Source organism: Glycine max, chromosome 13 (genome assembly GCF_000004515.6).
Source record: "Glycine max cultivar Williams 82 chromosome 13, Glycine_max_v4.0, whole genome shotgun sequence".
NCBI lineage: Eukaryota > Viridiplantae > Streptophyta > Magnoliopsida > Fabales > Fabaceae > Glycine > Glycine max.
In genome coordinates, this window is record NC_038249.2 from 18,084,656 (window position 1) to 18,099,395 (window position 14,740).

Consider the following 14,740-nt stretch of genomic DNA (forward strand, 5'->3'; position numbering starts at 1 on the left):
GGGATATGATTATCGATTATGTAGTCACGTATACACAAGCCACACAAAAAAGTAGAAACAATTATTTATGATTTTTCATGTGGGTTCTCTCATTTTTCACATAATAATGATTGTGGCAAAGAATAATATCCCCTAACAAAATGAAAGGCAAGATCCAACACTCGGCATGGGTTTAATGATCGAGGCTTGGCCTTATTAAGGCATAGTTTAGTGAAGTTGTTATTAAGCAATAATAGGAGTAGATTTCGATCAAGGAAACATATGTATCATATATATTTCCAAGATTATACACAGTGGTGTTTTTGTCTTTATAAAAAAAATTATGACTGCAAATATTATCTACCGGAGGCAATTTTGCTAAACTTAGGTGAAACCCATAAATTTATTATTTTAAGTATTTAAATCATAAACATATTTAGGATTTGAACTTGAAATCATTGATTAAATTAGACCAATCTTACACCAATTGATACACATACTAATCTTACACCAATTGATACACATACTGGTATCTTAATCAATTTCCTTAGCTTGCACGTGGCTCCCTTACACATAGCAAAAAAACAAGTTGTTATATGCATTAGGTATGTGATTTTACCTAGAAGGCTTGTCCTCAACAATAAAGCCCACAACATTGCTTTCCTTCTTCGCCGCCCAGCCCACAGAGTTTTACTAAATATACAATTATTTGGTCTATAACGTGTGAACTGTTGACCATGAGTTTTCGACTCCAAGAGGTTTCTCCATGACCCTGGCCCAGTTACCCAAAAGTTGTTATTAATAAAGGGTTTGTTTGTTTTATATTCATTTCAACTAGTTTATCATACTGCTCGTATATGGTAGAAAATTTAATTGAGACTATTTTAATCACACATTTTAGTTATGATCTGTTTCAAATCAATTTTTATTAAAAATAATTTTATTCAACTTTATATTGAAGAGGTACTAAGCAAAACAAGTACCTTATTTTAATACGTAGAAATTGTATGCTTGTGACAGGCTTTTTTTTTTAAGTTGTGACAAGCTTTCTAATCATATCACAAAATTGTCAAATCATTCTGTAGAGATCATTGAATATATCTATATTATTATTGTTACAATATTAACAAATGATACAATTTGTCATTAAATATAAGAAAATTAGTCACTGACCATTTGGATTATGAAAATGAATAAATGAAGAGAAATAAGTAAAAAAAAATAAAATAAAAAGAGAGTGAAATTAAAGGTTGTTTGGTTGGAGGGAAATAAAGTGTAATAAAAAATATTTGAATTAAAATTGTTTGGTAGGTAAAAAAAATAAAAGGAAAATAAATTATTAACAAAAAAAATACCATTTTTCCTTTATATGTCTCAAGTTAAAACATAATTTTCTTTTAAAAAAAATAAAAACATATGTTACATAATTGTTTTCAGATCATGCAGAAAACTCAGCAAATTGTATGAGTATATCCAAACCCCATTAGTGTCAAGAGTCAAGACGTTCATGGGTCCAAGTATCCAACATTATACACGAGGACAGTTGGTAATATGAAGGAAATCCCACTATATTTCCATGGAAAGGCAGGGAACACATCTTAAACATCATCATGAGCGCTTAGTCAAGAAATACAAGTAATTATCACTTATGTTAATTATTGTTAGTATTTGGTCCATCTTATCAAGTATGTAACACACTCTTTAAATAAAGTAAATAAAAATAAATTAAAAAAGAAAAGTACATAGTAAAAAACAAGTTGTAATTGTGTACTTGAACAAATAAAAAAAAGGCAAAATTTATCCCCTGAGTGACCCTAGAAAGTAGAAATGGGATCTTGATTGTGGTTGGACAATGACAGAAAATAATGTTTTGAAGACCTTCATAGAGCAAAACAAAGGAAAATGGGAGGTTGAGAGGGTGGGGGTGGTGCTTTCCTAACGCAATGGGGTGTTTAAGGATAGGGGAGTAGGGGTAGTTTTGTAGTTTCCATGGGTAGGGGTGCCAGCTGAAATACTGGGGTGCCAGGAGAAACACTGGCGTGCCAATAGCAACCCCTTAACCAAACCCGGAAGAAATCGGGTCAGTGAAACCCACATGAATTTTTTTAAAACAAAAAGCAGCTGCATTTTGGTTTTGGAATGAAAAAGAAATGCTAACCAGACACATTTTTTTGGTGCTCTCTTATAATTTGTAGTTTTTACATTAAATAATTTCTTGTTTTAATTCTTAAAAAAAAATACTTAATTGCATTTCATAGGAGCACACATTTTTTTTAACAAAGTCCAACACAACATTGTGCACACTCTCTAAACCAATCCGGCGATTTCGCCCTCTGCAGGCGCCTCTTCCATTCTGCGCAAAGTGATGGGTTTTTCAAAGGAACAACTTCTTGTACGATTAAAAGTTCTCTTTTTCATCATTATGAATTGCCTTACTTTATTTTCATCTGGGTGTGCTTCATTCTCCCATGTCATTTAATTTATATGCTCCATTATTTGTCTGTGATGATGATGCCCCTTGGTTCCACCATGCACTGTTTATTTATGATTTTTATTTTTTTTTCGTTGCATTCCTTGTGCTGATTGTTATGGTTATGTTATGTGATTTTCAGGAGCTTCATATTAATTTTTCCCAGTATGAGCATCCGACTATTTTGACAGTGGAGGAAGGGGGTAATAAGCGTTTAAAGAATGTAGATTTTCCTGTGCATACTTTGGTCATGTGTGCTTTTGTTATTTTCTGAGTCTAAATTCATGTTCCTACAGGAAAAGTATGTTGGACATTTGGGGGGTGGAGTGACTAAAAGTTTGTGTTTTGAAGGTAATGTATGTTTGAAATTCAAGACAGAAAGCACCTTTTTGTTGTTTAAGTATGCATAATTCATATGGCCTTGATTAATTCGGTTTTATAGGACAAGAAACGTCGGTTTTATCTTGTTTCTGCTTTAAAGGATACCCAACTAGATATAAAAGGTGCAAATAATTTTATGGTTTTCACTGGAATGTGTTGATCTGCTTGTTTGGCCTTTGCCTTTCCTTTAATGGATATTCATGATAGTAATTTCTTGCATCAATCCAAGCAGTGTTATCTCAGCGGCTTGGTTTAGGAAAAGGAGGTCTAAGAATGACACCTTCAGAGGCTTTGGGTGAAATACTTCAGGTTTGTGTGTGAATTTGTTCTATTCTTTTGTTGCTTAAACATTCATTTATTTCTTTAGTTTACTAGTATTATAATTGGGAAGGTATTTTGTCTTTGGTTTACCTTGTCAAAGAGTTTTTTCAACTATTAAATTAACATTTAACAGATATCTTTATAGTATTTGATATTTAGAGTTTTAGACATATTTCTATTATAACAACATGTATACTGGTCCGAACATGTTAACAATTATAAACAACACATTTAGATCAAACAACGAAAGTAGAGAAAAAAAAAATTTCAGAGGTATCTATCTCTAGTCATTGCTATCGACCTTCTTCAGCCTTCACAGTTTTAGCTTTTTAGACTCACTCGCTCAAACTCGACGGTGTGTTTATCTGAAGAGAGGAGTAGGCTTGGTGATCAAAATTAAGAGCACCTGATTCTATTTATAGAGCTCTACCAATCACAAAGCTCAATCTTCATGGATTAGAACATGGGTTGTTGTTTGTTGTTGAATGTTGTAGAAAATAAGGATTAAATGTGGAAAGAAAATGAACCATGTACAGAAATCCACTTCCCATAGAAACCGCAACTGAAAAACAATTCAGGAATAAAGGAACTGGAAATTCTAACATTCTCTCACTTGGTCTATTTAATCCAACATTAGTCAAAACAAGAAATAAAATATAGGAGTCATGACAATAGGTCCTCTTATAGTGAGTATTATCTTCCATGTACACAATATATGAAGTCTCTAAATGCTAGCTCTAAACTTTATGAATAAACCATATATTTATTCCAGATCTAAACTTGATGACATTTCTCAAAATAAATAAATGAATATGTGCACAAAACCATATGAGAAAACATCAAACTAAATAAGAGTTTCAAAAATATTAATTGTACTACAATGAAATCACATCATGGAATCAAGTCTCATTCGTACTACATGATCCTTTAAATTCTTCGATGACATGTCTTTAGTTAAAGGATCAACAATCATCAACTCAGTGTTAATGTGTTGAAAGACCACTTTCTTTTCTTTAACACATTCTTTTATGGCTAAGTATTTGATATCGATATGCTTATTTCGAATTTCACTTTTGTTGTTCTTAGCTATGAATATCACATCAGAGTTGTCACAATACAACTTTAATGATCTAGAAATAGAGTCTACAACTCTAAGCCCAGACACAAAACTCTTCAACCATACACCATGCGAGGTAGCCTCAAAATAGGAAATGAACTTAGCCTCCATAGTGGAAGTAGCAGTCAAGGTTTGTTTGGCACTTCTCCAAGATACAGCTACACCAGCTAGCATAAAAATATAACCAAATGTTGATTTTTGTGAATCAACACAGCCAACACAGTCTGAATCTGAGTAGCCAATCATCTCCAGACAATTAGTTTGTCTGTACATGAGCATGTAATCAATTGTTCCTTGAAGATATCTCATTACTTTCTTTGCAGCTTTTCAGTGATTAATACTTGGATTACTCTGATAACTTCCCAAAACTCTAATAGCATATGCAATGTCAGGTCTGGTGCAGACCTGACCATACATATGGCTTCCAACAACTGAAGCATGTGGAATATTCTTCATGTGTTCCCCCTCAATCATTTTTTTGGGCATTGAATCAAATCGAGTTTGTCATTCTTCACAGTGAGAGATACACTTGGTGAATAATCTTTCATGTTAAATCTTTCTAAAACTTTGTTAATATAGGTCTCTTGAGACAAACTCAAAATGTCTCGAGACCTTTTCCTATGGATCTTAATGCTAGCGACATAAGATGTCTCTCCCATATCCTTCATATCAAAGTTCTTTGAGAGAAATTGTTTCACCTCATATAGAAAATCTTTATCATTAGTTGCAAGTAAAAATCATCCACGTATAACACAAGAAAACAAATCTTACTCCTACTGGCCTTCTGGTATATACATTGATCCATGATGTTCTCTTCAAAATTGAATGAAGTGATTACCTCATGAAATTTTAGATACTATTGGCGGGAGACTTGTTTCAATCCATAGATGGATTTATTAAGCTTGCAGACTAAGTGCTCACTATCATTAGAGGAAAATCCTTCAAGTTGTTTCATGTAAACCTCTTCCTTTAGATGACCATTAAGGAATGTTGTTTTTTTGTCCATATGATGCAACTCATAGTCAAAATGAGCTATTAATGCCATAATTACTTGGAAAGAATCTTTCTTAGATACAAGAGAAAATGTCTTTGTGTAGTCGTTTCCTTCTCTTTGAGTGAACCCTTTGGCAACAATTCTTGTCTTATGTTTCTCAATGTTGTCTTGTGAGTCTTTCTTTGTGTTAAAGACCCATCTACATCCAATGACTTTTACATCATTAGGCAACTCGACGAGATCCCAGACTTGGTTAGATGCCATAGAATCCATTTCATGTTTCATAGCATTGTACCACAGGTTTGATTCCTTAGAACTCATGGTCTATGAAAACGATTCAAGATCATTTGCGGCTCCAATGTTGTAGTTTGATTCTTGCATATAAACCACATAATCACTAGGAATTGTTGACCTTTTGACTCTAATATACATTCTTAATGCTGCTTCGTGATCTTCTTGAAGATCTTGTTGTTCCTTATTAGCAACTTGATATACATGGTCATTTTCAACAATTTGTGGAATTTCAATCACTAGTAGTCTAACACCCATTTGTACTTGAGGGGTGTGAATGACAATCAATCTGTCATTTGAGCCATAGGGTTGAGCTTCATAGTGATCATTTTCAGAAGTAATGTCCTAAAATTTACCACTCCCAATAATTAAGTCATTCTCAAGAAATTTTGTATTTCTCGATTCCACAATCCTAGTGGTATGTGATGAACAATAAAATCTATACCCTTCGGATCTTTCTACATATCCAACGAAATACTCATTGATAGTCCTTGGGTCTAGTTTTTTTTTTCTTGTGAGTTATAAATTCTCATTTTAGACGGGCATTCCCAAACGCGTATATACCGCAAACTTGGTTTCCAACCTTTGAATAACTCATAAGGTGTCTATGAGACAACCTTGGTTAGAACTCGATTTAATATACACACAACCGTCTTTAATGCTTCAATCCACAAGAATTGAGGAAGATTTCTATTACTCCTCATACTCTTTACCATATCCATTAAAGTTTGGTTTCTTCTTTCTACCACACCATTTTGATTCCGGAGAACCATGCATAGTGTACTGAACAATAATCTCATGTTCTTGAAGAAACTTTGCAAATAGATCAGGTGCTTGTCCATTCTTCGTGTATCTACCATAGTATTCTCCACCTCTATTGGATCTCATGATCTTAATTTGCTTTCCACATTGTTTATCCATTCTGGCTTAAAAACTTTAAAGGCATCTAAAGTTTCATATTTAGAATGAAGTATGTAGAGATACATATATCGTGAATAATCGTCTATAAAAGTGATAAAGTATTTCAGACCGCTTGAGTCGTTGTCTGGACAATAAATATCAGTGTGTATGATTTTTAATAGCTCCTTTGTGCACCCTTCTTAAACTTGTTAGTTTGCTTACCCTTAATGCAATCTACACAAGTTTCAAAATTGGAAAAATCCAAAGCACTAAGTGCCCTTCATTTACCAATCTCTTAATTCTCTCGATAGAGATGTGTCCTAATCTTCGGTGCCACAACATAGAGGATTCCTGATTCACAACACATCGTTTTAATCCAACAGTAATATGTATAGAATTATAGACAACATCATTTTGCAATTCAATAAAGTAAAGCCCGTCAAGTAATGCAACAAAACCAATAACTCCATATTTATTAATTAAAGAAAAACCATAATCCAAAAAATTAAAGGAAAAAACCAACGGTGCATGTCGTGATACAAAAATCAAATTCTTAGAAAAGCTTGGAATGTAAAATGTCTTTTCTAAACACAAAATAAAGCCTCTGCTTAAAACTAAACTACATGTCCCAATGGCTTCCACATGTGGGCTCATCTTGCCTCTTGAATAGATGTACTGCTCATTTTTGACTGGTCTTCCATACCATGCAATGTATCAGAAACATGGATTGTAGAACTAGAATCAATCCACCATGTGTTATGATTAACATTAACCATATTAGGTTCATAACAAACAAAAATAAATGAAGTACCTTTCTTGTTGAGCCAACTCTTAAATTTTGAGCAGTCTTTCTTTATGTTCCCTTTCTTCTTGCAAAAGAAACACTTTGAATCTTTCTTTATGACCAGCTGAGCAAGAATCTTGGCCTTATTCTTAGCTTAATCCCCTTTCTTCTTTCCCTGAGTCGTCAAATATACCTTTTCACCCTATTCAATTATCAACCTTTCCTCTTCTTGAACACACATAGTCAATAGCTCATTAATTGATCGCTTATCCTTATGTGTGTTATAAGGGATTTTGAAGGGGGTATACTACATAGGCAAAGTACATAAAATGTAGTGTATTAGGAAAAAATCTGACATGGTAACTTCCAAGGCTTTCAACTGAGCCACTATATCCCTCATGTGCATGATGTGATCACACACTCCTCTTATCCCATGGAGCTTTAAGGATGAGAGTTGCATTATAAGGGTGTTGGCAAAGGCCTTATCAGATGTAACAAATTGATCATCAATGGTCTTCAAAAGATTCTTGACCTTTTCATGCTTATTGACAGAACTACGGATACTAGCAGCTATATTGGTTTGTATGAACATCGCAGAGAAGCGATTAGATCTCTCCCGTTTTTCATAAAGATTAACAACATCTAGATTGCTAGTTTCAGTAATACCCGATGATTATTTTTTTCTAATGACATAGTCAATATTCATCCAGCCTAAATGAAGGAGAATTCTCTTCCTCCAAACCTTATAATTGTTCCCTTTCAATTTAGGAATATCACACTTAATATCATCAATGCTCATAGACTGATTAACTGCAAAGTTCAAACATACATTCTCATTATTCAGAATTTGAGACTAAATAAAATATTATGTTTCACCGATGTAAAACATGTATTAGTTTATGAACCTAGTGACATAAAGCTTTCCTGTGGGTTAAAGTTCTACTCAATTAGATTCAAACTTATGATAAAACTGTCAAATTATGTTCTTTTTTTTCTTTTAATTTCTGTAGGTAAATTAAGAAATATAACATGATATTTTATTTTAATTAGTCATTCAAATATAATAGAATTCATGTGGATAGATTATATTACATTACATATGATTAATCACAACTAATATTTTAAATGTGATTTTAACACTTAATATGTATAAACCTAATCAATTATAGATGTTGTGACTATTCTCTAATCAATTAAATTGTATTAATCACTTAACATTAATTAATTCTTAATAAAGAGCTAAATATTTGCATAACATTTTCAATAATGCAAATAATTGAATAACATTGCATAAATATTATTTAACATAATTTTGCATGTACAATAATAATAAAATCATACATACAAAATTCAAGAAATAAATAAACAATATATACATATCATTATTCTATAAAAGAAAACACGTAAACTCTATAATGACCAATTTTAACATGCATAAATTATTTAACTTAATATTGCATGCTTAAATAAATATCAAATTCAAACATACAATTAAACTAAATAAACAAATAATTTAAATACATTAAAATTCACTAAATAATTCATAACCATATATGTGCTAAACTATTCAATTTAATTATTTATCATATGTATAGTCATCAATAAAAATTATACATGCAAACTCATAATTAAATTAATCTCAACACATAAATAATAAATTAATTATAGATAACATATCAATTAAAATCATTAAAACACTTTATAAAACTTAAATAGCAAAAACTTGTATGTACAAATCAAATTAGGGAGTTGCTAGGTGCACCCAGCATTATTGCTGGTGCACCCAACAATTTTTATAATTTCTAAAAGTGCCCCGCTCCTTCTTTCTCCCTTAAAAAAGATACTTTTCGATGCACAGTGCTTCCATTTGATGCACCCAGGTTTTAAAAATGACACAGTGCTTCCATTTGTGCATCTTCTCCTTCTTTTCTCTCTTCGGTGCGTAGTGCTTCACCGTATTTTGTTCGTTTCCTTGCGATTGGTTTGGTTCGGTGAATGGTTAGGTTCGGTGAAGGTGAAGGTACCGGTGTTCAGTGTTGCGGAGGTCGGCGGCGGCATACGATGTACGCAATGTTGGGTTTGCGTTGTGGTGTACCGCAGATCGCGCGGATCAAGTTGATCCGTAAGAAGTTTATGGATCAACTTGATCTACATGTAGATTTCATGGCTTCGAATCAAGTTGATACTTACGGATCAAACAGACTCTATTTTTTGAAATTTTAAAGTTTAATTTTGTTTTGAAATTATTTTGTTTGTATTGTCATTTTTTATTTGAATTGTTTATAAGTGTAGAATGAAATAGGGTTTTGGCTTTTTACTAATGATGAGTTATTATGTATAGTTTTGTATGTTATGTGTAGTTCGGTTATGTGTTGTATATTTGTGTTGAAATTTTTGATTTATTGTTAAGATGGACGAAGATCAGTGGATGTATGAAAGTATAATGTTTGAAGAAGTGAATATAGATTATGAAAATGAAGAAGAATGTGGTGTGAATGAACCACATGTTGATTATTCGGATGCGTTTAATACTTCTCAGATAATAATGTTCATGATTGTGAGTGATTTAATAAAATGAATATGTTGTAAGAAACTAAAATTATCTGGATTGGTTTGTAGGTATTTGACAGCCGAGAGGATGTTGTAGGTGTATAGGTAACCTTCTTCGTTTTCAATGTATGCAACGTAAAAATGATGATGATGTTAACACAATGTTAATGTGTAATCATCAATTTTCAAGTGTTGGTCTGATTGAGTTATTATGCACCATTGGTAGAACACCAGATGATATATTAAACATACTTGAAGCCACTATGATCCCTACTCATGATGCCCTGCTATATTACAATAGGAGGTGGAACATGTCACGCCAAAATGAGTTTGTTGGTTACTCATTCACAGCAAAAGATCCCAAAAAGTTTGACATTCCTTTCGGATGTACCATGAATGAACTGAAGGATTTGATCAAGCAAGTTGCGCCTTATGGGATTCCCCCTTATGGTATTTATGAAACACAAACGGTAAGATGATTGTTTTTTCAAAAACCAACTCACTATAAGTATTTAGATAAAATTATCAAATTCGAAATTATTGAACTGAAAACCAATGATGGCGTGTTGAAGGTGTTAGTGCATTCTAACTACTGGAAAAAATTCGGGTCAATAGAAGTTTTAGCTGTTTTTAGTAAGCGTGTAATCGAAATGGAAGATAATATGTCCTTGTGGCAAAATTAGCATGACTTTTTGTCGTATTTGTTGCTAATTTTATTTCTTTCGACTCTATTTAAGTTAATGTAATGTTTGAAGTTAATGTAATGTGATTTTATGTTTGGAATGATTTTATGTTTGAATTTGTGCAAATTTTATGTTATTCGTATTCAAAAATAAAATAAAATCCCCTTCTAAAATAAAAAAACAAAGACACAAGCTTCTTGTGGATCAACTTGATCCGCGATTGGTTTACGGATCAACTTGATCTATAACAAGCTTGCGAATCATCTATCTCAACTATGGATCAAATATAGCTTCTGCGGATCAACAAAAACCTATACAGATCACGTCATAGCATACGCAGATCAAGCTAAATGAGCTGGGTGCACAAAAATATTTTTAAAAATACACGGGTGTATTTTTGCCTTTTCACATAAGGTGTTGGGTGCACCAACAATAATCCTGGGTGCACCTAGCAACACCTATCAAATTACAAAAGCAAACAATGGAAAGAAAAATGATGCCCCCCATCAAGCTAACGTGTTTCAAAATGTCATGTTATGTTAAAAGGGCTATTGGGCTTCAGTTAAGTGAAAACAAAAGGGCCCGCATAAGTATGTATTGATATTTTACATGATGGTTATCGTCGTCTTCAACCTTCAGCCGAGTCATTTTGACTCGATTGCAGCCTGCGGACTTCTACAGAAAATCTAACGGTTTCTCCATTTTCAACACCGAACTCATTGTTTTTTAATTTATAGAAAGATTAAAAACTCAATTTCCGTATGATTCCATGTCTTATTAATGGTTAAAACATTCAAAAATAGAATGTCCATATCTCAAAAAAATAAAAATAAACAACATGAGTGCCAAAAAGAAAGCAAGGCAGAGGCAAATAAGACTCTAATACCAAATATAACAACATAAATATACTGGTATGAACATGTTAGCAACCATAAACAACACATTCAGATCAAACAGTGGAGGCAAAGAGGAAAAATAAATTCCAAAGGTACTTACTTCCAACCATTGCTATCGACCTTCTTTAACCTTCACAGTTTTAGCTTTTCATACTCTCACTTGCTCAAACTCGACGGTGCGTTTATCTTAAGAGAGGAATAAACTTGCTGATCAAAATTGAGAGCACTCAATTCTATTTATAGAGCTCTGCCCATCATAAAGCTTAACCTTCGTGGATCAGAACGTGGGTTGTTGTTCGTTGCTGAATGTTGTAGAAGATAAGGTTCAATGTTGAAAGAAAATTGACCATATACAGAAACCCACTTCCCATAAAAATCACAACAAAAAAACAATCCGGAAATAATAGAACTGAAAATTCCAACATCTGTGCATTTCTTGGCTTAACAAATTTAATTCTCGCGTGAAAGATCTTTATCATGTTGCTTGATGCTATCCATTAATAGTGCACAAGAAAACTAATTCCCATTGGGGCATTCTCTGATTGAGTTGGTGGTGTATTGATGTGTTTAGTCCCATTTATTGATTTTTTCCTACCTTGGTTACAAAACCCATTTCTTAGTTTAATATTTAGTTGTGTTGTATACCAAAAAACTTATTCAAAGTCCTTTTTCCATACTCACAAGGTGTCCTTGGGCTGTGTCACTTCGTTTGCAGTAGTGAATGAATTTGCACAGTATGTATACATCATCGTCATTATTATTCTTCCTGCATATGAGATATGCAATCTTTCATTCTCGTTAAATGTTGATGCTTTGATCAAGTTTTCTGATTTTAGATACATTATATATAAAAAGCTATGAAACATAAAAATAACAAGATATTTACATATTTAAACAAAAATATGGTTTTTTTTAAATCCATGACTAAATATTTTTTATGAAGTTTAGTTTGGGGTAATAAGAAAACTCTGAATTCAAATTTATTGATACCTTTTTCATCAGCTTGAAAATGACCTTCAATTGAATAATGAACTGGAGCATGCTTATTGATTAACATTGTCGTGACTGTAGCAAAATTTGCTTTGATAGTTGGTTCTTGCTAATGATAATACATTGGCTTTTGATGATCATCTTATGAGGTGGTTTTATGCTTTTAAGAGTGTTTACAAACAATGTTCAAACTGAATCAACAAATATATTTGAAAGAAACTAATTTGTCTTATATGTGTGAAATCTTTCTCTTTCTGAAGGGATGTTTCACTATTATTGGATCAAGGGTTCAAGACTTAGGAACACTACTTCTTCCATCCGCTATCAAATGACATGACCATATGTAAGTGAGAAGTCTCCTTTATGAAATGACAAAAGGCCAGTTTCACATTTTCTTACTAACCATTACAACTTCTAAAATAAGAATTTCTTTTGTGTATGTTTTGTTCTATAACATAAGGCATTCTTGTTAAGAATTTAGATGAATATAAAGTTAGTGGAGTTTTTTATTGCATAATATTAATGTTTCTGTATCGCATATTTTGTGGATGGTTTTTCAATTTTTCTGATTATGCTTTATTTTTAGAAAATCCTAGAAGTAACCTTAGTAATCTTAGTCACTACTACAAAATCTACATATAACATCGGTTTTTATCAAAAACCAATGTTAACAAAAAAGTGGTGGCAAAATGGTAAATAATGAGACTTTATTAACATCGGTTTTTTAAAAAATCGATGTTAAGATAAACGCGGTGGCATAATTGTAAATAATGTGTATACATTAACATCGGGTTTGAAGAAAACCGATGTTAACGAAGTGAATTTAACATCGGTTCTGGAAAAATCGATGTTAACGTATGATCAGTTAACATCGGTTTCTTGAATAAAACCGATGTTAACGTTAACATCAATTTGTTGACATCGGTTTTTTTATTTATTGAAAACCGATGTTGAACTTACAATTTAAATTATATTAGACGCGACCTATTTTGCTTTCATTTTTTTCTTCTCCATGCGTGTAACCTCTGCATCCTAAGGTTGTTCTCCATCGAAGCTTGTTCTTCTCCATTGCGCTGAAGACTGTGACATCTCGCCTTTTGGTTGTTCATCTGCAACTTACCTAGGTACGTTTCGTGTACCTATGTCTGTTTCGAGAACCTGTGGTTAACCCAAGTAGGTTTTTTGGTTTCTGCTGCCAGTGTCGTGGTGACCTGAGGTACGTTTCACCGCCAGTGTCACTGTTGGGTTCGAGGTAAGATTGATGTCTTCCTTGTCTAATAGTCAGTGTATTTTTCTCTTAATTAGTCACTGGATAGGTTTATTCACGGGAAACTCTTAATTAGTCACTGGATTTTATTTATTTTGCTTTTTGTTAGTTTTTTGGTTTTTGCTGCCAGTGTCGTGGTGACTTGAGGTACATTTGACTGCTAGTGTCACTGCCATTGTCGTTGTTGGGTTCGAGGTAAGTTCGAGTCTTCATTGTATAATTAGCCACTGGATGCCTTTATTTGTTCACTGGAAACTCTTAATTAGTCACTGGATTTGTCTGCTTTTGATTCCTGTTGGTTTTTTGGTTTCTACTGCTAGTGTCGTGGTGAGCTGAGGTGTGTTTGACTGCCAGTGTCGCTACCATTGTCGTTGTTGGGTTCGAGGTAAGATTCATGTCTTCATTGTATAATTAGTCATTGTATTTTTCTCTTAATTAGTCATTGGATTAGTCACTGGACTTTTCTTCGAGTGAAGGAAAATGCTTAATTCCACCTGCTTGCATCATGAAATTAAATTAGATGGAAAATTGTTTAATTGCTGATTTGGTCTATAAATGTGTATTCCATCAAGAAAATTGGTCCTTGAAATTGGTTTTGGTGGTGTGAGTGATGATTAGTGAAAGAAATGCACATTTAATTAAGGAGCTTAGCCAAAAATATCACCCACTGGCAGTTGCTGACTTTGAATTTTGTGAATAAAATGTGAAATTAGTCCCTAATGGTTGTGATCCTGAACGTGATATATGGTTTCCTACCAAATTAGTCCCTAATGCCAATCTTTTAAAATTTATTGCTAAAGAATAAAGTTATTCAGTGGCCAAAATGTAATCACAAACACAATCTCTTAAAACTTGACACATATCCACCCCTTTCTCAATAGAAGAAGCTATACATAGTATATTAATTTGCTGAACATAAGAAACTAAGTTTTGGTGGTTGTGGTTTTCATGACTTTGATTTTCTCCACTTGTGAGTATTATTCTTACTAGTACCTTTAGCATTGACCAATCTAGTTTTAAGGTCCACAGGTGTGTACATTCCATTTCCTTCAAGCTCTTGTTCCATTTTGTCATGCTTACTCTTGCCAAATATTTACTTCTTCCACTTGAAGAAGCC

At 32.9% G+C, this 14,740-nt stretch overlaps 1 pseudogene; it reads left to right on the forward strand.

Moving 5' to 3' along the window:
• Positions 1-2,215: 2,215 nt before the first annotated feature.
• On the forward strand, positions 2,216-12,707 carry LOC100816838 (prolyl-tRNA synthetase associated domain-containing protein 1-like; annotated as a pseudogene).
• The last annotated feature ends 2,033 nt before the right edge of the window (positions 12,708-14,740 follow it).